Source organism: Corvus cornix, chromosome 2 (assembly GCF_000738735.6).
Source record: "Corvus cornix cornix isolate S_Up_H32 chromosome 2, ASM73873v5, whole genome shotgun sequence".
Taxonomy (NCBI): domain Eukaryota; kingdom Metazoa; phylum Chordata; class Aves; order Passeriformes; family Corvidae; genus Corvus; species Corvus cornix.
The window spans coordinates 99,198,764-99,221,692 of record NC_046333.1 but is presented as its reverse complement, the minus strand read 5'-3'; the positions used below and the strand labels follow the sequence as shown (position 1 = coordinate 99,221,692).

General features: G+C 37.3%; 1 long non-coding RNA gene across 1 annotated transcript; it reads right to left on the bottom strand.

Moving 5' to 3' along the window:
• Window positions 1-121: 121 nt before the first annotated feature.
• Window positions 122-22,210, bottom strand: LOC109144193. The gene is made up of 3 exons (XR_002044792.3): window positions 21,403-22,210; window positions 8,751-8,837; window positions 122-7,628 (listed from the first exon to the last, which is right to left on the bottom strand). It is a non-coding gene; the product is annotated as an uncharacterized LOC109144193 (long non-coding RNA).
• Between the last annotated feature and the right edge of the window lie 719 nt (window positions 22,211-22,929).

Genomic DNA, 22,929 nt, shown 5'->3' with positions numbered 1-22,929 from the left:
CTAGAATGCCGTCACTATTATTAGAAAGGGGAAGCTGTACATTGTTTTCTTACTGTCTCAAGGCTCTGTTCTCACAGGTGTAGGTTGCCATAGGCAAAGCCTGATTCTGTACTAGAAATTAGGTTACAAATGACTTCTAACTTTTCTTTCTGACGCTTTATTAGGAATCATTTTATTTTCATTGTTGATAACTCAGTTCACAGTACAGAGAAGATATATTTATGCCAATTGAATAGTAGATGCAGAAAGATCTTGGTGTACAATGAATTTTCAAGGAAGACTAGAATAATTCCAAGTCTGCCCACACCTCGATATATCCTGACAAAATTTTTCCTCCATAATTAGAATGACATTCAGAATAATGGCTACCATTTTCCCTGAAAACATAAACAAACAAACCTTCCCCAATTAGTTTCACAAAATGACTGAGCGAGCAGAGCTAAAGATTCCATTAGGGGCTTACTATGCTAATCTAATTAGCCTGGGAACACTCACATATTATAGAACTGGAATCAATAAAAACTCTGAAAAGCTAGATTTACACTTCAATCACAAAAAGGATTATGCAGACATCTCACCATTCTTTTGCTTATAATTTTCATGAGCAATAAGCAGAACAAACACAATTCTTATCTAAAGGGTCACATGTAAATATGCATGACATGGTCTGAATATTCTTTGACATGAAAAATTAGCAGAATTAATTTACGAGCTTTAATGTAATCCATAAACAATTTACACACTGCATTGTTTTTTCAGTGAGGAGAAAATATATTCAGCCTCCTAAAATAATTTTGGAGCTTTTAACAAGTAGAAATTCTTCAAAATCTAGATTCCACTTCTACCAGTTATATAAGTTTATATGGAACTTATAAGAACACTCTCAGAAGTTGTGAAAGTAGTGGGAGCTCATCTTTGTGGTTTTTGCATCATAGCTTTTAGTGAAAGAAGAAACTATTATCTTTAAATAAGCAATAGAAATTTCAGAAAGTGGCTTAGTTGTTTTCAAGGACAGAGGCTCTTAAGCTATGTTCCCCACAGGTTTCAAAGTCTGAGAAATTTCCCTGAACTTTTCCATCTAGAGTGAAATCTACATTTAGTTTACAGAACAAAATGAAGTAAATCTGCATGAAGAAATACATACTTATAAACATGCAAATGCTTTAAGACTACAGTGATATTGACAAAAATTGGCATCGAAGAAGCAGCATGGCAGTGTCATTGTTGAAAAAGTTTTGCTACCGTCAAATTATGTGTCAATGTGCCCTTCATCATCACTGTAGCCACTCCACATTGCTTGTCTGGACAGCAAATCTACCTCATTCTGAAGCTTCTGTCCTCCTTTTGCCTATTATTTTGCTATGCATCAGGTAGCTTCTAGGCAGCCTAATTGTTTCTTCACACTATGTAAACCATTTAACTTCTCTGGCATCCTGCAGAAATTAAGCTCATTATGGACCCAGTGGCCCAAATGACACCACTTTCCCACAAGGTACAGCAGGGAACCGTATTAGTGGTAAAGCTCAAAGGAAAGAATATATCACCTGTGACACATGGCTGTAGAGGGAATGGAAGAAGAAAGCAATTTGTCAAATTTTATTTGTAGTGGTCAAGTGAGGTTAAAAATGGTCAAGGGTTACAAATACTGATTCAGAATCTATTGTCAGAAAAACTGACGAGGGGTTTTCTCTTTCATTATGATGCAACCTCCCTTCCTGCCTCCTGCCCTGTGAATTCCCCCCCAACACTCTGTCATCCTAAGACATCTGAAATCCTTATCCTTTAACTAATGAAATTAGTTAAACAGTAGAATAAACGTAAAAGAAAGGGGGAGAAATCCAGACGTTATTATTCAGTAGGATTTGTTGGTCAAATAAAGATCAAATTGAATGAAAGTGATAAAATTTTGCCCAGCATTTGTTTGAAAGCTAGTCTTTTTGGGTTAGAAACTGGTGTTGAATCTGAGTGTTCCAAAATGTGATTCAGAACACGATTTTCTCTAAATGTACTTGCCAGAGGTAAATGTAATAATTTATGGAGTGTGCAGGAAATGTTTTCTTCAGCTATTTGCTATTCAGAAAAGGTTTTCCTTTGCTCTTACTGTTAGGCTTTTATGCTGGCAGTCTTATTAAGGTCAAGCCCTATCAAAATATTACCTCTGGGGTCAAAAGGGTAGTGTAGTCCTTCCCAAGGCTATTACACATTTTGGTGATCAACTGCTAGAGGGCACTTAAGAGAGATCCAGAGCAGTACACCAGCCCCTGGAGAATGAAACAACATCTAGTTTTTGACAGCTTCCTGTAGCCATGAACTGGGAGATTTATGAGGTTAGATTTGATCTCTAGTCCTGTCTAAAGCCAGGTATGCTGTATGCTGCATTACTAAACAGGCTAGTAGGCAAAGCTAATATAGCTTCTTAAAGGTGAACTTGAAAGGCTACTTTTAAATCTCCAGCTAGCTAGCTAAATCCATTTTAATGCCAGCTTTGAGAATTAGGGAAATGCAATCTCGCAGGTACATTTTATTAAAGCAAATAGCTAAAGAAACACTCTGTCTACTTTCTGGTAATGTTTCTTCAGCAGCAATGGAAGGACAAGCCTAGAAAGCGTGAATTTTCATCTGTTGTTTAAAATTTCTAATGTTCTCCTGTGTTGAAAGTAGTTGGGACCATCTCTTCACCCAGTTTTGTAAGCCCTAGATCAGTATGGTCTGACTCAGCATCTTAAGCATGCTAGGAACTTCAAATACTTTTGTGCTCTTTCTGTGTTATATTACATTCATTTAAAAAATAGTAAGTTGGCAGAAATCTAGTAACTTCCTCATAAAGAATAAGGTTTAAGAGACAAATTGTTAAATGACACCTTACACTTTTGTATATTATATACTGTGAAAAAAAGTAAAGATTAAAATGCATTTGAGTGCTTGAACTGCATGAAAGTCAGCTTTAGTATTTTACGGATATGATAAAACTGCTGAAGTAGCTATGAAACACCTGGTTTCATGTGTTTGACTGGAGCACAACTTTGAATTGGCCTGTAATTATTTCTAGCGCCCTAGAATCCAGTACCTGAAATCCCAGACCTCAAAGTCTGTGAATAAACCTTATGTCAGTCAAATAATAAGTGGATAACTTCATGAAAAAAGGTGCTTCTTTAAGGGAAACAGAATTATTCTGCTGTTTGCAAACAGAAGAGAAAGCAACTTCGGGAAGAAAATAAGAAGGATATTCCTGACAAACACCAAAAGATAAATCCCATAGGATTTATCCAGAAGGAAGATCTATGAGACGTGATCATACAGCAGAGAGAATAAGGCACAAGTCATACTTGTTTACAGCCCTTACTGGGTGTGTGTTGCTAGCAACCATCGTTCTTCCTGAGTGAAACCTTGCTTCATGTAGCAACCCCACTAAAACCAATAGGCATGCTAATCTGACTCTCATCAGTGCTAAACAGATCTTTGCATTTTAAAAGGCTGTAATTCACCTTTCTGTAAGTACAGACAAATGATTCAGACTTTGCCTTAGTATTTTCCTCCTCATTTCTTAATTAAGCTGAAATGCTAAAAGGCTTTCTCACTGCACTATTTTATTTCCTTGCCTTTAATTGATATTGTTTCACAGGAGATATTATCAATTATGAAGATGATAAATGACTGGGTGTCTTTCCAGAAGCTGCTTCAGCAAGCTGTCGGACATGAGATTTATTCCTGACCTTAAGGTCAGGATTAGTTTTAGCATCAAAATGCAAAACAAAACAGGAGAGTCAAACTTAGTTTACTTAGAATTGGTGCAACTTGTCAAGTATGGTAGTGTGTTGTTACTTGATAATTAGTTCAAGACAAGCTTGAAGCTGCTTCAAAGTACATTTTAAATCAGACCACACTGAAGAGTCTTTGGGGAGGCATCAGTTACAATTCAGTGGAAGAATAGGATGCTGTAAATGCTTGTTATTCAAGTATTTCCTTTCCTTATGCATGAGTTATATGGAAGCAGTAAGAGCATGTTTCTTCTTTTTCTCTCCCTTTGATGCAGATAAAAATACAAGTCAGCCAAAACACACAGTGAACTAAGAAAGGTGAAGCAAAACTCTCTGCAGACTTTAATTCAATTTCTAGGTTACCAGAGATGATGACAATAAAAATAACTAATGAGAAAATCCTGAGTATGTATATTTCTAAACTAGCATAATATGGAACTTTGAACAAGAGCAAATACAAGAAAAAGAATTTAGGGTCTCTGGGACTTTACATGCAAGTTTGAAAAAACCCTTGGGTGCTGAGTTCCTGGTCCATAAATGAGACCATGGGTGAAACAAAAAAAGCATAAAACTTAGTAAAATCTTGCTGACATTAAAAAATCAAGAAAACATTGCATTCATATTTTCTATTATGAAAGGTTTTTTTCAGTAATTTAAATGTTCAGTACCTTTAATTGCAATTTATATTATCATCAGTTTTCACTTCAAAGAATTCTATCTTTTAGATATTTCTCTTTCTCTATTATTCATCAACAGGTAGGGGAAGTTAAGGAATTGTGTATTTTACATAGGATGGGTGAGTATATATTTTGCACAGGTTTTTTTTGTCTTATTATCACCTTGAAGTAATATACTCTATTCTAGATAAATGGCAGGCTTATCCAATACTACAATCTGTCCAGTGTTATTTTTTTTGTGTGTCATTAACAAGATGTTGTAGTTTGAATTTTGATCACTCACACTAACAGTTGACTGATATATATTTTAATAGGGGCTTAGGTTCACTGAAGGACTTGTGCCTGTCTTCAGTGATCATACAGAGAACTACAGAATGGTCAAGAATGGAAAGGGTATCTGGAGGTCATTTCATCCAATTCCCCTGCTAAAACAGGTTCCCCCAGAGCTGGTTGCCCTGGACCATGTCCATCTGGATTTTAAATACCTCCAGGGATGGATACTCCACAACTTCCCTGGGCAATCTGTGCCAGGCCTTGGTCACCCTTACATTGTGAAAGTGTTTGCTAATGTTCAGAGGGAACCTCCTGTGTTTTAGTGTGCACCCATTACCTCTGGTCCTGTCACTGAGCACGCTGAAAAGAACCTGTCTTCCTTATACCTTTCCATCAAGAGATTTATATACATAATGAGAACCCCCTGAGCCTTCTCATCTCCAGGCTGAACAGTCTCAGTTCTCTCAGTCTTTTCCCATTAGACCAGTCCCCTCATGGTCTTTGTCGCCTTTTGCCAGACTCCAGTTTGTCCAAGCCTGTCATGTACTGAGGAACCCAAAACTGTGGAACACTCTGGGTGTGGCCTCACCAATGCTAAGCACAGGTGAAGATTCACCTTTCTCGATCTACTGGCAACATGTCTCCTAAAGCAGCCCGCAATACCTTTAGCCTTCTTTACTTCAAAGGTATAGTACCAGCTCCTGTTCAGCTTGGTGTCCATCAGCACACCCATGTTCTTTTCTGCAAAACTTCTTTCCAGCTGGGTAATTCCCAGCATATATACTGGTGCATGGAGGTGTTCCTCCCCAGCTGCAGAAATTTGCATTTTCCCTTGGAAATTTCCCTGTCAGCTCATTTCTTCAGCCTGGTTAGGTCTCCCTTGAGGGCAGCACAATGGTTTATCAATCATTCTTCCCAGTTTTGTAGCATAAGCAAACTTGCAGGAAGGCCTTATCCACTTGTTCTTGCTGATCTGGTGGCCTGTGGGAGACACCCACTACAATGTCACCCATACCTGTCTGTTGGAATGTCACCCATATCAAATATGAAGGCCTATGTTCCTTTTCTTTTCTGAACTGTACAGAACCCAGTCGGAGCATTTTCAGGATTTTTTTGGTGGTCCAAATCCATTTTTCCATACTTTGTTTTATTGTTCTCTGAAATTCATTGCTTTTGCTCAGCATGGCTTTTGCTCTTTGGAAGTGTAACCACTAAGAAATGGTAAAGGAACATATGCCCAGCATATATTTTGCTTTTTCTAAGACATGTACTGTAATGATAGTATGTAAATTACAAGACATGATATACTGGGGACCTGAGGGGTTTACACTACAAGGCAGGTGATAAGCAACATTTTCTGCATGGTTATGGCAAAAAACCATTATGATATTCATTGGGAATGCATTAAACAGTGCTTTCCTTATGTCTGAATTCCTGCCAGAGTTAGATACCCAAGGGTAAATTAAGTGCATTTATGCCAAGAATAACGCCTCTGTGAGTTCAGTAAAACCTTCATACAAACAAGCATACCATCTATTTTTAAAAATGCTTTAAATGTCTATACATTCATGTTTGGTTATAGAATATCCAACAGGGTTCAGCAAGTGGTTGGGTATGATATTGTCACAAATTTTATACAAAAATAAAAGCAGAAAATAAATCTTTGTACTTCTACTCTTTTTTAAAACAGTGTGAATTTTTTATCTTTAGAAATAATCCCAGTGGTTTTATACAGGAGGAGGGAGATGCTACAAAGCTTGAAATGGGAAAGAACTTTATCAGAAGTGGTATTACATTATTTGCTACTATTGACAACTTCTACCATTGACCTAATCTGTGATATGAGAGTAAAAGAGAAGTGGCACAAAACTCACTATATCAAGAATATATATTGAGCTCATGAAAAGGGAAAATAAAATAAAAAAAATTATTAACCACTGAAATAAGTAAAGTAGAGATTTTCAAAGATCATTAAAAATGTTTGACTGACCACTATGCAAAGTAGGGAACAAATCTTAAGTTAGAAACTAAACTAGGTCTGTGTCCTTCCTATGCTGAGGATCTCAAGAGCTGGACACTGCACTCCAGGTGGGGTCTAATGAGAGCAGAATAGAGAGAGAGAATCCCCTCCCTCACCCTGCTGGCCACACTGCTTTTGCTGCAGCCCAGGACACAACTGGCTTTCTGGGCTGCAAGATCACACTGCCAGGTCATGTCCATCCTCTCCTCCCCCAGCACCCCCAAGGGCTGCTCTTGATCTGTTCATCCCCCAGCCTGTGTTGGTATTGGAGGTTGACCTGACCTTTGTGCAGGACCCTGCACTTGGTTAAACCTTATAGGATTCCCAGGGGTTCCCTTCTTGAGCTTGTCCAGGTTCTTCTGGATGGCATCCCATCCCTCAGGTGTGTCAACTGCACCACTCAGTGTGGTGTCATTTGTAAAGTAGTAGGGGATCCATTGTCGCCTTGTCTATGTCACTGATTAATTGAATAGCATTAATTGAATAGCACTGGTCCCCGTACAGACTCCTGAGGGACATCATTTGTCACCAGTATTCATCGGGACATTGAGCCATCAACCACTACGTTATGGATGCTGCTATCCTACCAATTCCTTATTCACCCATCAAATCTATCTCTCAGTTTGGAGAGACTGTGACTATGTGAAAACTCTTACAGACTTTGGGTAGATGACATCTGTAGCCCTTTCCCTGTCCAATGATGTAATCATTCCATTGTAGAAGGCCACTAGGTTGGTCAGGCAGAACTTGCCTTTGATGAAGCCATTCTGGATGTCTTGAATCACCTCCCTGTCCCTCATGGGTCTTAGCACAGGTTCTTCTGTTCCATGATTTTTCCAGTGACAGAGGTGAGGGTGACAGGTCAGTGGTTCCCAGTGGCTTCATTTCTATTATAGACAACTGAAAACATTTTCATATGTCAGATCATGTCCCAAACAACAAATTCATGCTGAAGAAAATGATAGCACATGTATGACTTGTAACACAACACAGAATACAGCATTTCTGCATTTCCTGAAAGTGTGGCACAGTAGGTGAGTATTAAGAATTTTAGATCAGTGTGTAAAAGTAGTACTTTATTGAATAGAGAATATCAGCCATGATGTAAAGCTTTCTTTAGAATGCCAAACTCCAAAGAAATTTAGAAAGCTATCTGTGTGCTTGGGAATGACACAACCCCAAGTAACAACAAAATACTCACTGAATTATTAGGCAGAAAGAAAAAAATTGGTCAGACATTATCACTATTTTTTTGTATATTGATTTCTGTAAGTTCTTCAAAGGTGGAAATGAAGTGAAATTGAATGAAATGTGTTGTATTTCTTCTTCTTTATAATTTATTAAATCCTACCTCTGGCTACTAAAAACCCACATACAGTTTTAACATGAAGCAAATATTTCTCTCTCAATATTCTCTTCTGTGAAAATAAAATTTGGGTTTATCCTTTTCAAAGCAGCAAAAAATACAGTCTTGACATGACATTTGCATTGCAATGAAAGAGTCAATGAATCTGGGGTAATGAATTAGCATTGAATTAATGCAAAAAGGTACACTTTCTCTTGCATTCTTAAATGGGAGCAAAGGAATTTATATGATCTTTCATATGATCTTTGAGGAGATCTGATCTTTGCAAAATTCTGAGATGGAATGAACTGACATTCCCTGAACTCTTTGCAGATGAGGCACTTAAAATGAAATTTAAATCTATGCTTGCCTATAAAATTATTCAGAGTTCTTTAGGTAAGTTAAACAAAAACAACATCCAACATCTCAATAAATTTATTGAAATGTCTAGAAAAACTATACTTTTAATGGAGGAAGAAATTAATGACAAAGATAGAATAGGATGCCTTTCTACATCTGGTTTTAGCTGCAGATGGATGCAAAGAATCTTTCTGAGGTGAATTATCAGAAGTGAGAATTTTTATCACACAAACAAGTGGTGATATACTGATTCTAAAGAGTAGGTAAGGCACTATGTCTGTCAGTATATTAAAGAATTTTAAAGATTTCATTCCTACCGATATGATGTGACTGATTCCGTAGTGGCTTATTCTAGGTCGTGAATTCACATCTTTTGGAGTTAGCTGAACTCACTCGAGAGAGAGCTGTAGAATAGGAAAAGCAAAGAAGAATTTTAGTCTGAGTCAACTATAAAATAAGCAGAGATGTGTAGTGATCTGGTATGGTCATGAAAGACACCACTCATACTGGGCCATAAAGGAAACAGAGACTTGTATTAGACACTTACAGTTGATAGTCATACACTTTTTACTGCTGTTTCCATAACATAGTTTTTATAGCAATCACTTTATTTTACATGATAAGTGCCCTTAAGTTCAAGTTTGGGTACAGAAACCAGTCTCTAGCACTGTCAATGCATAGTACTTGCAGCAAAACCTGAAATGGAAGAGATTTAAGTGGGTCTTTTACTTTATTTCTAGGTCTTCAAAGGGAAAATATAATCTGTTGGAAAAAATAGTGGTTCTTTTTCTTGAAGAGACATCTCCACTGCTGCTACATGTATATATACTGCATACCATTATTTTCTATTCTCTTGATAAATATATTAAAAATAATGCTTTGATGCCTTTTTATTTTTAACCATCTTTCCTCAAGGAAGTTACAGTTAACTATATAGTATATAGTACTATAAACTCTTTTGCTATTGTATGAAATGCTCTTTTTATAATTTTTTTTCTGCAAATTTGCTGCACAACTCTAATGTTTCAGACCATAGCTGTTTATGTTTAAAGAAGGGATAATAATTTTCTGTACATATCATTTATGTCTGGATACTTTGAAAACACATACCAGCAATAAATACTGCACATGGTTTCAAACTGTATGTGAGGGTGCAGGAGATAACAAATAAAACATTTTTTCTAAGGTCTATGATTCATTGTTCTACCTGATAATTGTTTATGTAAATAATATATGAGATATATGTAAACAATACGTCATGCAAGAAATGCTGAATTCAAGAAACCTTTAAAAAGAAAATCTTTCTTAAAATTATTTTGTTATCAAATTGGAAAAGGGAAAGGACAGATGATCTTATTCAGTATTTATTAATAGATGAAAGAAGACAGGAGGATCTTAGGTGTGTACCTACACAGTGTATAGCAACACAAAGTAAGTTGTCCTTATTCTATATTGTCACTTTTATCTGTGTATATAACAGTATGGCAACCCTTATTTTAGAGGAGAGAGGAGAGAGAATGAAAGAAGGTAGTAATGTTTCTTTTTCTGAGAAACCTGCATTGCTAGCTTTCCCCTGCAAGCTAAAATGGCACACTTCTAAATGTAGCAAAACAACTCAAAACAACTCAAAACAACTCCTTAAGATTTCTGCTAGATCCAATACTTAAATTACACCATTATACCTCTTTGGGAATTATATATCCAGATTTAGGAAAGAAAGTGTCATACCCCACATGGCAAAACATCACTTAACAGAACGAGAAGTTCTATGTCAATGTTTCTAAGCAGTTTAATTCTGAAGGCATAAAATCACATTAAAAAAAATAAGCTCATTATTAATTTATTAGAGGTATATGCTGTTTTCTTGGAGAGAAAAAAAATGCAAAACCCCATAAGCCAAACTTTGAATTGCACAATATGGTAAATCAAGAGCTGTCCTTTTAAACAGATGAGTCTGTCACATGCATAATTTCCATTCATAGCAACACAGACATTAATGCAGGAACAAACCCACCAAAACCCACCAGTACCTTGCTAAAAATATTTGTCCTTTATTAAGAAGTGTCCTGTTTCCTAAACTGGGTTACCACAATATTGGATATAAATCTGTGATAAAGCCTAATTTTCATACACATTCATGGTTTTGTATTAGCACCTGGGCTATGGTGGTTTTAAAGGGAGAAAAAATATTTATAAGCTTTGGATATGAGTTTATCTCTAGCTGATTTTAAATGTTTAGGAGCGAAATTATACTAAACCCCAAAAGTCATGCTCAAATACTTCCATTCAGTGAAGCAGATCTTTCAGCTGTCAGGTGTCTGCTGTCATATCTTCATGCTGTAGGAACACACTGACACAGGAAGCACTGAACAATGACTGATCTAAGTCACAAGGAATAAAAGGGATTTAGGAATTCTGCAGGTGTCAATTTAGCTTCTTAACAGATATAAAAAAAATTGATTTTGTATTACTAGAGTGGTTTCAAACACAAAATAAATCCAGTTCCTTTACTGGAATGATTTAAGGTCAAGAAAATGCATTTTTGTTTATAAGTGCCTTGGATAAGTAAGGTCTTGGTAATTTACCTTATGAAATTGGAATGGTGAAAGTGAAGGTTACCATCATGATAATGTCAAAAGTGGTTTTCTTAGGAATAAGGCTGTCTCCTTGGTCACTTAATTTTCCAGAACATTCTGATTTGGTAATGTGTCACTAGAGGGTGCTGCAAAGTTGTTTTCTGATGTATTATATAGATAACTAGTATTTTATTTTAATGTTTGTAGAAAATACAGGTCCAAACTTCCAGGATAGAAAATCTCTATGAAGTACTGATAAGCTACCACTGGCTGATAGGCTTGAATGTCATCATCTGCAAGAAAGGTAGAAAAATTTTTGAGTTTAAATGAGGGACCCAAAACATAAGTTAATGAATAATAGTATGTTTTAGGTTTTCATTATATGCATTAGAAGGGGTCTTGATTAGGACACCTTTGCACAATTTTATAATAGTTCAAATTTATTTCAAGCATGTGTTCTGACCAATTAGCATGCCATTATGTTTAGTCAAGATTAATTAAGACAGTAAGGACTGTACTTTTCTGGAAAGACTGAAGTAAAACCTTGTTCTTTAATATAATGTGAGGACTAGGTCTTTTTTTCTGTTTTGTTTTTTTTTATTGTTGTTACAAAGACTTCTAAATGGAAACAACAACCCGATAGAAGAAATAGTGTGTGGTATGGTGTTGGCTGAATTGTGTATAAATAATACAAATCACAGCCTACACTTCTGAACTATCGTGTGTACTTATGACCTCTAAAAGATGGTGGAAAACATTGTGACTTTACCGAATCACTAACTTAGTGAGGGGCACCTGCAATATCTAGACTTCTGGCAGATTTAAGACACTGGAGAAATAATAGAGAAAACAGCTACCAATTAAAAGCCTCCAATTAAAAAAAAAAGTAAGATAATGAGCACTGAAGAGTGATACAGGAGTATGTGTGATTAATGTATTAGTATGGGTGTCATAATTTCAGCCAAATGCAGTTCAGATGTGATAGCAGTACATGGTGGTGAAGGATTATAAAAGAAGCCCATCTTATTCACGTACATCCACTTTGCTTTTGTTTGATAACTTTGTTCCCTGAGCTTTCCCTTACTTGTGATAACTTTATTAAAATCAATTTCCAATGCATTTACAAACCACTTATTATATGCGCAGTAACAAACTATGTTTACAGATACTGTTTTTGAACTTAAAGGGACTAGTACAAGACACCATAATGTATTTGGAGACCTGTAAATCCCCAGGACCTGCTGCTGGCACAGCAGTGCGAGCTACTGCCCCTGCTTGCAACCCTTCAGCGCCGCTGGAACCATGACACAAAGGTTTCCACCTGTGGGAGCAGTGTCTCTCATCAAGGAATGAGCCACCTTGCCCACAGGAGGGCTGACATGGTTGTGAAGTGCACAGATTTAACACGTTGCTTGGAAAACATTTTCAGGAACTGTCTTTTTGACTGCACAGGCATTTTCAGGGAGCTGTGGGTTCCCTTGGCCTGTCCTCTGCCATGGAGCAGCTGCTGTATATTGGTGTAGTAGTGTGCCACAGATGAAAAGCTGCTCTGTGTGAAGCTCAGGCCCCATGAGCTAGCTGGCTGCTGGCTTCTGCTGAGAAGCTTCCCCTGCTGCTGTGGCTTGCATGCTACCCTTCCTCCAGCACCTTCGGTTGCCCACAGAATTCTGACTTTCCTCAGAGGTAATTCTCTTTACTTTCCCTGTCAAGCTCAGATGCACTTTTCTATCAGGCAACAAAAGAATGCAATGAGAACCTTTGCACACTATTCCATATAACTGTTGGACGGACTCTAGGAGCTCCTCACAATGCTTTTCAGTCCTTTAGGGCTTTGAAAACAGCATGAAAGTGCTAGAAATAGGGTGGAGGTGAATATTCTCAGCAAGGTCACAAAAATGATCTAGTTGTTATTGACATTTTTGCCTCTTACAGCCACCCATCTAAGAATAGAATGAAATCCTTGTCATTTATCTCCCTCAGTGGATCCTAACCCTGTCACAAACTGAAAATTATTTCCTTTCCACAATAGATAGTGCTATATCTGAGCAGTAGTTAGTAGTTACTGTGTCAGTGCAAAGCAATAGGCAACTCTGATAAGTAGCTTATTGACACAGTACATGGTAATTTCTCAGCTGGAACAATTGTGTCAATACACACTTGGGAAATTTGTTATTCATGGAAATGCTATTAGTAAATGATAAGTCATTATGGAGAGACCTCTAGTCCATAGGTTTGCACATGTACTGCCATGGTCTGCTTTAGCAGTGAATTGATACATTCAGAAATAAATATTTTAAGCTATTAATATATTATACTTAATGATAAATAAGCATCCCCAAAACAACAGGAAGAAACATAGCACTTTGGAGCTTTAAAGCTTAGCTCTTACTGCTAAATTAATAGAGAAAATAAAAGCAGTCACTGATCCTAGTTACCCATAAACAGCTGTAACGTTTGTGGATTTCCCTTTCAAAGCATTTGAGCTACAGTGGTGGTGAAAAAACATCCACAGAGTGTCTTCATTTTTAACTGTAGTCTTCTATAACTTCATAATATCTAAACCAATTTAAACCTGTATTAATAAAAATGCTTTGAACTGAGACCTTGCATGTCAACTTGCAACACAGAAAGAATTTTTACTGTCAAGTTATGATCCTCTAAATTAGAAGTTGCTTTATAATTGAAATGCTGACACAGTCTTCTAATTGTAGAGGTGTTGGCAGGTGCTGCTATGCTAGCATTATATTAGCAACTTTTGCATGTGAATCTTGTTCATTAAAGGTTATGCTTATATCATATGCATACAGATTATAGGCTGTAGAATGACAGCTGTGTAAAATCAGTCAAATTAAAACACACACTATAGATGAAAACAGTCACATATTAAACAGATTAAATTAGTATCCATCAAAATTTCTTTCACTTTAAAATTATGTATGGAAAATATTTTTAGAGCTACCTGCTTAAAAGTAAAATAGTTTATGTGATGGTTTCCGATACAGCATTAATCGTTAAGGGAAAATAAAAATATGTCTTCTCCTTTAACTAAACATTAAATTAGCTCAACTATAACAGTAGTCTGAATTGCAAGTGAATAGAGCATGGATCTAATTGCTGTAGTGTTCCAGCCCTCCAAGCAGTGCAGATGTTATCCAAATAGATTTGTGTTCATTTTCAGATTGTAAAATCTGGTCCTTTTTGCAAAACCAGAATGGATACCAACATGCATGTGTCCAGAGTTTAAAAAAAAAAAAAAAATTCCCCTATATCTGGTTACTAGAAAAACCTTCCAAAGCACAGGCTTGTTTTGAGCAGTGTTAGTGACTGATCCACACCAAAACTCTTGATCAAAAGGTAGTAGACTTAGATAAAATTTGGATCTAAATCTCACTGAGCTGCTGGTTTCACTGAGGGTTTTTGTGTGTGCATATTGAGAATGTTTGGGCTGTGAAGTACCCGTGTGCTATGTTGGTACAAATGTGTTTGTAAGCCTTTTCTATGCTGTCTCCATCCTGCAGAAAATCATGGTCCCAGTGTGGAAATTGCCGATACGTTCTGCTGGTGTGTTAGCTTCTTTCTTTCTCTGTCTAATGATAATTTACCATGTAAGTCCCTTAGGGATGAGACCTGTGGTAGATGTTGAAATAAAAAAAATCATCCGAGTTTTGAAAATTGTGAGGGTCCTTTCAGCTGTCTCATGTTTCCATATGCCTTCAGTGGGGAATTCCTGCTATTCAGGGTTACAGTGCAGATGCTAGTAGATTTAATTATTTAAAATACAAAAAAAACTATAACCAAATTAAAAAAGAAATATTTAAACATTTTAAACGTTTTTTTAATTTCCTTTTTTCTTCTTTTCTTTTTTTTTTTTTTTAAGAAGGTAGTCAATTTGATGTTAAAAACATGTATTTGTTAATCTGGTTTTGTGGTATTAGCTTATCCTTTTTACATGGAAAACACACATTCATCAAGTCACCTCCCACGAGTATATGTAAAATCATTGTTATTTTTAGTGGATATTATTTTAAGTAGATATCATAACTCTAATTCCATGTATATTTTATTTGACAAGGAGGCGGAAAAAAGATGCAAGGATAAAAATACTATTTCATGGAAATATTTCAGTGTTATCTATTGCAAGAAGTTGCATTCCTTATTCGTCCCATCTACCTCTATCCTATCTATTCCTTATCTATACCTATCTTTACTGCTTGCTGAATTACATAGATTTACATCTCAGTTTGACCCCAAGTACATTTGCATATAGTAGTTCATTCCTATATTCAGGCATGCAGATAAAATTATGAATTAGCATGTCGTGAGATTATTTGCTTAATTCCTAACCCAGCTTGTCTGCTGCTGTCATGGTCCATAATTTTTTTTGTCTAGTCACTTTTTTCTCTTTTGTGATTCATCAGGGTATTGGACCACATGGACATGATTGCCTTAAATTTTTGTTTGAAATTTTGAGACAAATCACTGATGTCTTTGTATAAATTCTCAACATAAAATGTCAACTAATCTCTTATTGATATAATTGTTTAAAAAAAGCCAAAATTTTAATAATGGAGTTCTCTTATTTGGCAACTGCATCAGAATTCTTTTTTCACTGAGACAAAGTTTTATACAGAACTACTTGTTTGGGAATTTTTTAGGTACAGTCAAAGCTTAGCACTTTTTTCTTTGGATAACAAGCACATATTAGAAAAAAAGAACAGAGAGAAGACAGCTGGATACATTTTCTATTCTTGTTCTATTTCTCTCACATTGTATTTAAGAGGAGTGATTAAGAAAGATCCTGCAGCATTCTTTCTTCTCTTGCTATGGTAAAGTGGCTCCTCAGACAGCAGACTGCAAAAATACTTTCAAAACTTGTCTCCAATTGAATCCGTGGAGAGAATTGAAAAAAAAATTGACTTAATACTAGTTATTATTATAGTTTAGGAAAAAAGTGTGCTATGAGTAATTTTCTTATTAAGAAGAGTCTCGGAGCCTGACACAGTTACTGGAAGGATGCATGCATTGTCAGGAAACATAGAAGACAGGCACATTTTTGAGGTTGAATTAGTATTTTCTCCTTTATCAAAAGAAGTACAGGACAGAACAGGTGAGCCAGTTATAATGCCTTTATAAATTGCTCAAGTATCTGCTGCCAGACTGCTATAAGTAACTGTGAATTAGATAGAGAAATAAATGAACACACAAAGCACTTGCTTTAAAAGCCTGCATTAACCATAAATAAATAAGGTTTTTCAACCAAGCAGTAATTACATATTTGCTCTACTCAGTGTCTCAGACTTTTTCCACTGCACTTATAGTTGCAGAGCTGGGGCTTTACCTGCAGAAGTGCATGGTTTTCCTCGCTTGTAACTGAAAAAGGCTTTAAAATTGATATTTTTATAACAAAATAAGATATGATAAGAGGATAAGATAAGAAAACAGAGATATCAGAACACTCACAAAAATCTTATTGTTCTGAGCATACAGAAATGCCAATTTGATTTCACCTCTGCCACCTGGGGGAAGCAGATTTTGCAAGACTTTACAATTACTATCATTATGATTATTATTACTTCTCCTTCCTCTACTACTACTACTGCTACTACTACTATTAAACAGATTTGTTAAAGTGACATATCACGCTGTTTATAAATGTCTACAAATCTAAAGCAAACAAAACTAAAAGGAAAATTACTTCTTTTACAGAGAGCACAAACCTTAACCATGTGCTACTGAAACAGATCACATAATTTCAAGTCAAAAAAAGGAAACTGACTGAAGTAAAAATGTCAGCATTAATCCATTAAAATATCACCATCATCTGATGCTGTTTTGTGCCTCAAAAATGTGTTAGAAAACCTTTAAATTGTGAGTAAAATTACTATGGACTGCACCTAGGTAATACTGCGTTCATAGGTGAATAAAACTGTTGCCACCTAAAGAGCAACAGTAGATTGGCATGAGCGAAATGACCTTATATGTGTATATATATACATACATATATATGGGTAAGTATGTGTGTAAACATACCTGTATATATATATAAAGACATGAAAATATAGATATTCTTTTATCATACAGATGAGTTTCCCCCTTTTATAAACCCAATACCATTCTTTTCTCTTAAATATTTAGATCTGTCAAAGCTATTCTTCCACAACATTAAAGAAAAAATGTTTTGTGCCATGATATAATGATGGTTTAGCAGGAAAAACCTCTGTTGAAGGCAGAACAGTAAAGCCCTTCAATTCAAGGCAGGGATGACTTCAGTGTTTGTGGTCTGACACTGATTTATGATTTGCAGCCTAATTTTCTTCACAGAATCATGGAATCATAAAATGGTTTGGGTGGGAAGCGACCTTAAAGATCCTGTAGTTCAAATTCCAATCCCCACTATGGATAGGGATACCTTCCACTACACCAGGTTGCTCAAAACCCTATCCAACCTGACTTTGAATATTTCCAGAGATGGGGCCTCCACAACTTCTCTGGACAACCTGTTCCAGTGCCACACACACTGAAAGTACTGTGTTTCTTCCTAATATCTAAGATAAATCTGCCCTCTTTCAGTTTGAAGCCATTCCCCCATGTCCTATCACTACATGCCCTTGTAAAAATTCCTCTCAGTTTTCTTGCAGGCTCCTTTTAGGTATTGGAAGGAGGTAATAAGGCGGCCCTGGAGCAGTCTCTTCCCCACTCAATAAGCCCAGCTGTCTCAGCCTGTCTTCATGGAAGACATGCTCCACCCCTCTGATCAGTTTCATAGTCCTTATCTGCACTCACTCCAACAGGTCCATGTCCTTCCTGTGCTGGGACCCCAGAGCTGGATGCAGTGTTCCAGGTGGAGTCTCATGAGAGCAGAGCAGAGGGGCAGAATCCCCTCCCTCACCCTGCTGCCCACGCTGCTTTTGATGCAGCCCAGGACACAACTGGCTTTCTGGGCTGCAAGAATTGCTGGGTCATGCTGAGCTTCTTATCAGGCAACACCCTTAAGTCCTTCTCCTCAGGGTTGTTCTCAAGCCATTCTCCTCCCAGTCAGTCATTTGTACTTGAGATTGCCCTAACCCATGTGTAGGACCTTGCACTTGGCCTTGTTGAACCTCATTAATTTCTTAATACCATTTCTCAAGCCTGTCAAGGTCCCTTTGGATGACATCCCTTACCTCCAGCATGTCAATTGCACCACACAGTTTGGTGTCATTGGGAAACTTGCTGGGAGTGCACTCTATCCCACTATTCCTGTCGCTGACAAAGGTGTTAAGCAGCGCTGGCCTGAAAACCTAGAAACAATTGCTTGAATCACCTTTTCTGGGGATCAGATATTTTTTTAATATACTTTCTTTAGTTTTGGCAGAAAACTAAGTTCTCTTGAGGACTAGTGCTGTGCTACACCCTGAATTACTGCCAAAGATGCAGTAATTTTTCCCTTCTGCTTAATTGTATTGTGGACGCAATCAGTCATGCAGCAAAAGCAATTACATTTTTGTTTTTATTCTATTTTCTTACTATTTTTGTTAATATCAAAGTGAATATTCTGTTTGAAAAGATCTCTCTCAAGCACGCTGTCTCTCTGAGAGCAAGTAAGCAAAACAAATCCAACGGTAATGAAATAATTCTTGGTTTTGTGGTAGGCTGCAGGGTAGAAGAAAGAGATGCATATACACAAGTACTTCATGAAAATATTTTCTTAAAGCATATCTAATAGATTTTGACTAAAATAAAAATTAGAATGATGTGTCTCCCCTCTGCAGAAAATTGCATCTGTTCAACAAAACTAAAATACCTGAATGTCAAAAATATTCAGCTGAAACATTTTATTCGCATCTGCTGATAATAATGCCCCATGGGCATTCAGAAGTCTCATGACACTACTCTCAATAGGTTTGGTTCATTAGCAAAGATTTTTCCCCTTGATGCACTTTTGGCCAACATGTAACATGACTATTTTTTTAATGTACTGAGTTTTAATCTCCCAGGGGGGAAATATATCTGTTTGCTAAAAGTTGAAACTATTATTGAAAAAATTAAGTGATTTTGTAACTCAATTATTTTACATAGAAAACAACCTGCTTCTCAGGCAGCTTTATTTGTAACCTTGGCATTACAAAGATCCAGTGCTAGAGAGTACAATACCAGCCAAATAATGAACCAGCAGGCTGGGATTCCAGTCTCAACTACTCCATGATATGGGTAGGTAGTGTGGAAAACTAGAATACTGGAAAATATTTTGCTTTCTCTTTCAAGAATAATCATGAGGATTGTTTTCCCACTGATTTGTAACACAGAAAAAGGCCTTAGTCCACTGAATTGAGTCCATCACAACTGGACTCGATCTTAGAGGCCTTTTCCAACCTAAATGATTCTATGATTCCATGAATACTTCATTCAAGTATACTGAAACAATTCTGTCTTCCCCACTCTATACTGTTTGACTACATACATCATTCAAAGAGTTGGAATTATTCCCTAGTTGTAAGTGATATTCTGAAACCTCTAACGGTCTGGGAAAGGTGTTGATGAGAAAAACATCACCACAGAATTCTTTGGATCACATTCAGTGATTTCTGCCCTTGACCACACTGAGTCTAAGATTAATTACACTATACTTGACAAGTCTAATTTTCTCCTGGTATAACCTGATGGAAAGTAGCGAGGATGTTTTAGTGGATAATTTGGCTATTGAATTTCTCATACATTTCTATGGTGAATGCACTTGCTAGGTGCTAAGTTTATCAAAAAACCCAGCATCTAACATGGAGAAGAGCAGTCTTGACACATTAAGTTCAAAGGATCCAACCAATCCTGATCATACTTTAATCATATATCTTAAAATCATATGAACTTTCATATGAGCAAGTTGTAATTTTAAAAAAATGCAGCAGGAAGAATAAAATTTAATAATTTTGATGGGCCAAATTTATCATCTCTAAATAGAGCTTACTAAAAGATTTTTTTTATTATTTTGATGTCAGAGTTCATCAAGTTCAAAAAAAGTTAAATAACTATTCTTCTTCTTAAATTCCTTGAAAAACAAGAAGTTGTGAAGTTGCACTTAGTAGTATGCAAAGGAGATAAACTCTACATTAACCGTGTAATCATGTAACCATGTAACCATGAAATCTAATTAGTAACAACCCATTCATACACCATAACTCTCAATGTGCAAGAAGAACAGTAGCTTCTGTTGATGTCTCATTATACTGTTCATCAAATTATAAATGTAATATATTTTCTCACATTTTGTATACAGTATTATAAAGCATCTTGAACACATTACTTTGTGGGCTTGGTTGGAAGAGCTATGAATATATTTACCAAGTGGTTCATTTAATAGATTTTACAGGTTTTCAAAGTAAGATATTGAACTTTTTTTCATTATTCCTGCAGCCCTATTATGTAAAATATTGCACATCTTAACAACATTGATTTTTTTTTTTCCTTTACTGGAATACTTTGGAGTTCAAATTAATATTAAGTAACTTTCTTTAAAGTTCTTTTTCTTTACTCTTGAGCTTAATAGGCTGAAATTGAATTTAATGGAGCAGAGAGGAGGGTGAGTGGGCAGGGACAGCACAGTCACAGTGGGTTTGGGGTGTGGAGTGATGCTGTTTGCAGCAGGACTCACATTCGGGGAGCTGGGTTTCTCCTTCCATGCTCAGTTCAGACTATTGCAATTTTTATACTTTACTTTCAAGATACAGCACCTCCTCCCTCTACTTCTTCACTGGCCTTCGTGTCTTTCTCTCATATTCTCACTCCTCCTTCTGAATGAAATTATTGAAGTGGTTTTTTCTCCCCTCTTAACTATGTTATTCCACAGGCGCTACCATTGTCGCTGATGGGCTTGGCTTTGGCCAGTGGTGGATCCAGCTGGTACTGGCTCTGAGGCAATTGTCATGAGGGAAGCTTCTAGCAGATTTCCCATGGAAGCCACCACTGTAGTAGCACCCCAATGCCAATAACCAAAACCTTGCCATGCAAACTCAGTACACACAGTTTTAACAAAAGTTGTTTTGACTACCTCTTTCCTTAGAAAGTTAGGAAAAAGACCTGCTTGTAAGACCACCTCTTGTTCCCCATGCTGCTGCACTGCAGTTTTGATCAGAAGCCCAAGCAAGCCCACACCCTCCCTATGCTACAGAACCTGAGGCTGCTGCAGGTTCTGCAAGTCCAGCCTGTTCCAGGGTCTTCCCACCCCAGGGGTCTGGCCTGTGCTGGAGTGGGGTCATCACCAACAACTGACAGACCTCTGAATCCCTGGGCAGGACACATGCAAGACATATTTCAAAGCAGAAAATAGTGCCTGAAACAGGTTAGGGAAGGATTTCAGTTTTGGTGCTAACCATTTGATTGGAATACTCTGCTATATGCTAAAAGTGAGGAAATAAATTACCTTAGCAATTAAGTGCTCTCTCTGCTGTAATGGCAGGAGTACGAACCGGGAAACAGATCTGTTCTGTATCCACCCAAGGATTGCAGAAATCATGTGAAAATCTCAGGTACTTGAGGCAGTGCTAAGGAGTGATAACTGTATTCTTCATTGAAATGGCTTCCATTTAGCCCCATCATTTGGAGATGATGAAAAAGGAGAAAGGTAAAAGATGAATGTATCTACACAGAATGGTGAGAGTACGCATGAAAGATGATCCTACAGAGCATACCAAATATAGCTCTAAAGATCCAGGAGTTAATGAGAGTGTCAGTGGTGGTTAATGCAGTGCTCCGCATGGGATATGAATGAGGCCATACCTTCCCATGGTAAGGAAAGTGTAATTTCAAATTGTTTCTGATATCAACGTGCAGCAATTGTGAGCAAATATTGAACCCATAATGGAAATGACTGCATTTTAATTGCTGAATAAATTACATTGCATAGAATAGACAGTAATTTGCAAACACTTTGCAACTTTTTAAATGCTCAAAACCTGCCTCTGCGTCCTTTTTGGAGCAGTTCCCACTTTGCCCGGTCAGCTCTGGACGCAGGAGGCTGCGGGGGCCAGCCTCCGGAATCCGGGAGACCAGAGGTCTGGCTCGTGGGTCCTTCCACAGGACCGCGGCAATAGAGGCAGGTGGTGGAAGAAGGAGGCAGGCTCAATTGTGGATGAAATCCGGAAGGTTTATTGTGTCTCCGAACAGGGGACCTCGCCCCCCGGGGGTGTCCAGCAATGAGCAACCCTGAACGCGCCTGCCAGGGGTTTTATGGGGGGTGGCGACAGGGGAGGGATGACAACAGCATTGAATCAGGGAAGGAGAAGGACTGGTCTGCGGGATGAGGGACACACAAGGGAACCTATCTCGGGAAAGGAAGGGAGGGATCCTTCCCCCCAAGACCAATCACTCGACGCCCCTGCCAGAACTTTCCAGAAGCTTGGGAGGGGTGCCGGGGCGATTGGCAGGGGTCTGGGAGGAGACAAATAGAGAAAGCAGGGTTATGAACACGAAACCAGGAGGGTATAAACTGGGATGGTACAGTAATACGAAACCCAAAGGGGAGACCCGGACTGAACCAAACAAAACACACTCCCACAAAAACCTGCTATCTACTAAGAAAAAAGAATTCTGTTTTCTCAAAACCATGAAAAAATAATGAAAACTAGTGCTTTCCTGAAGTTGATAATTTTATTTAAAACATGAAACAAGATAATTGGAAAAAAACATATCATGATAGACACACTTTCCTCCTGCTTATCTTCTTCCTTTTCTTCAACTCCTAGCTCAGATAGTTGCAACAGTAAGGCAATTGGGATTACATCATCTGTTCTGTGCAGAACACTAAAAGTATGAGTTGCATTGCTGAATAATCAGAATTTTTCTACTAGAATGCCTATTCTGTAGTCTGAGCTAATACACTATTCTGAAAATTTAATATCTTCGCAATCATTTTAATATAGAACAGAACAAAGCTTTGCTGAAAGACGCT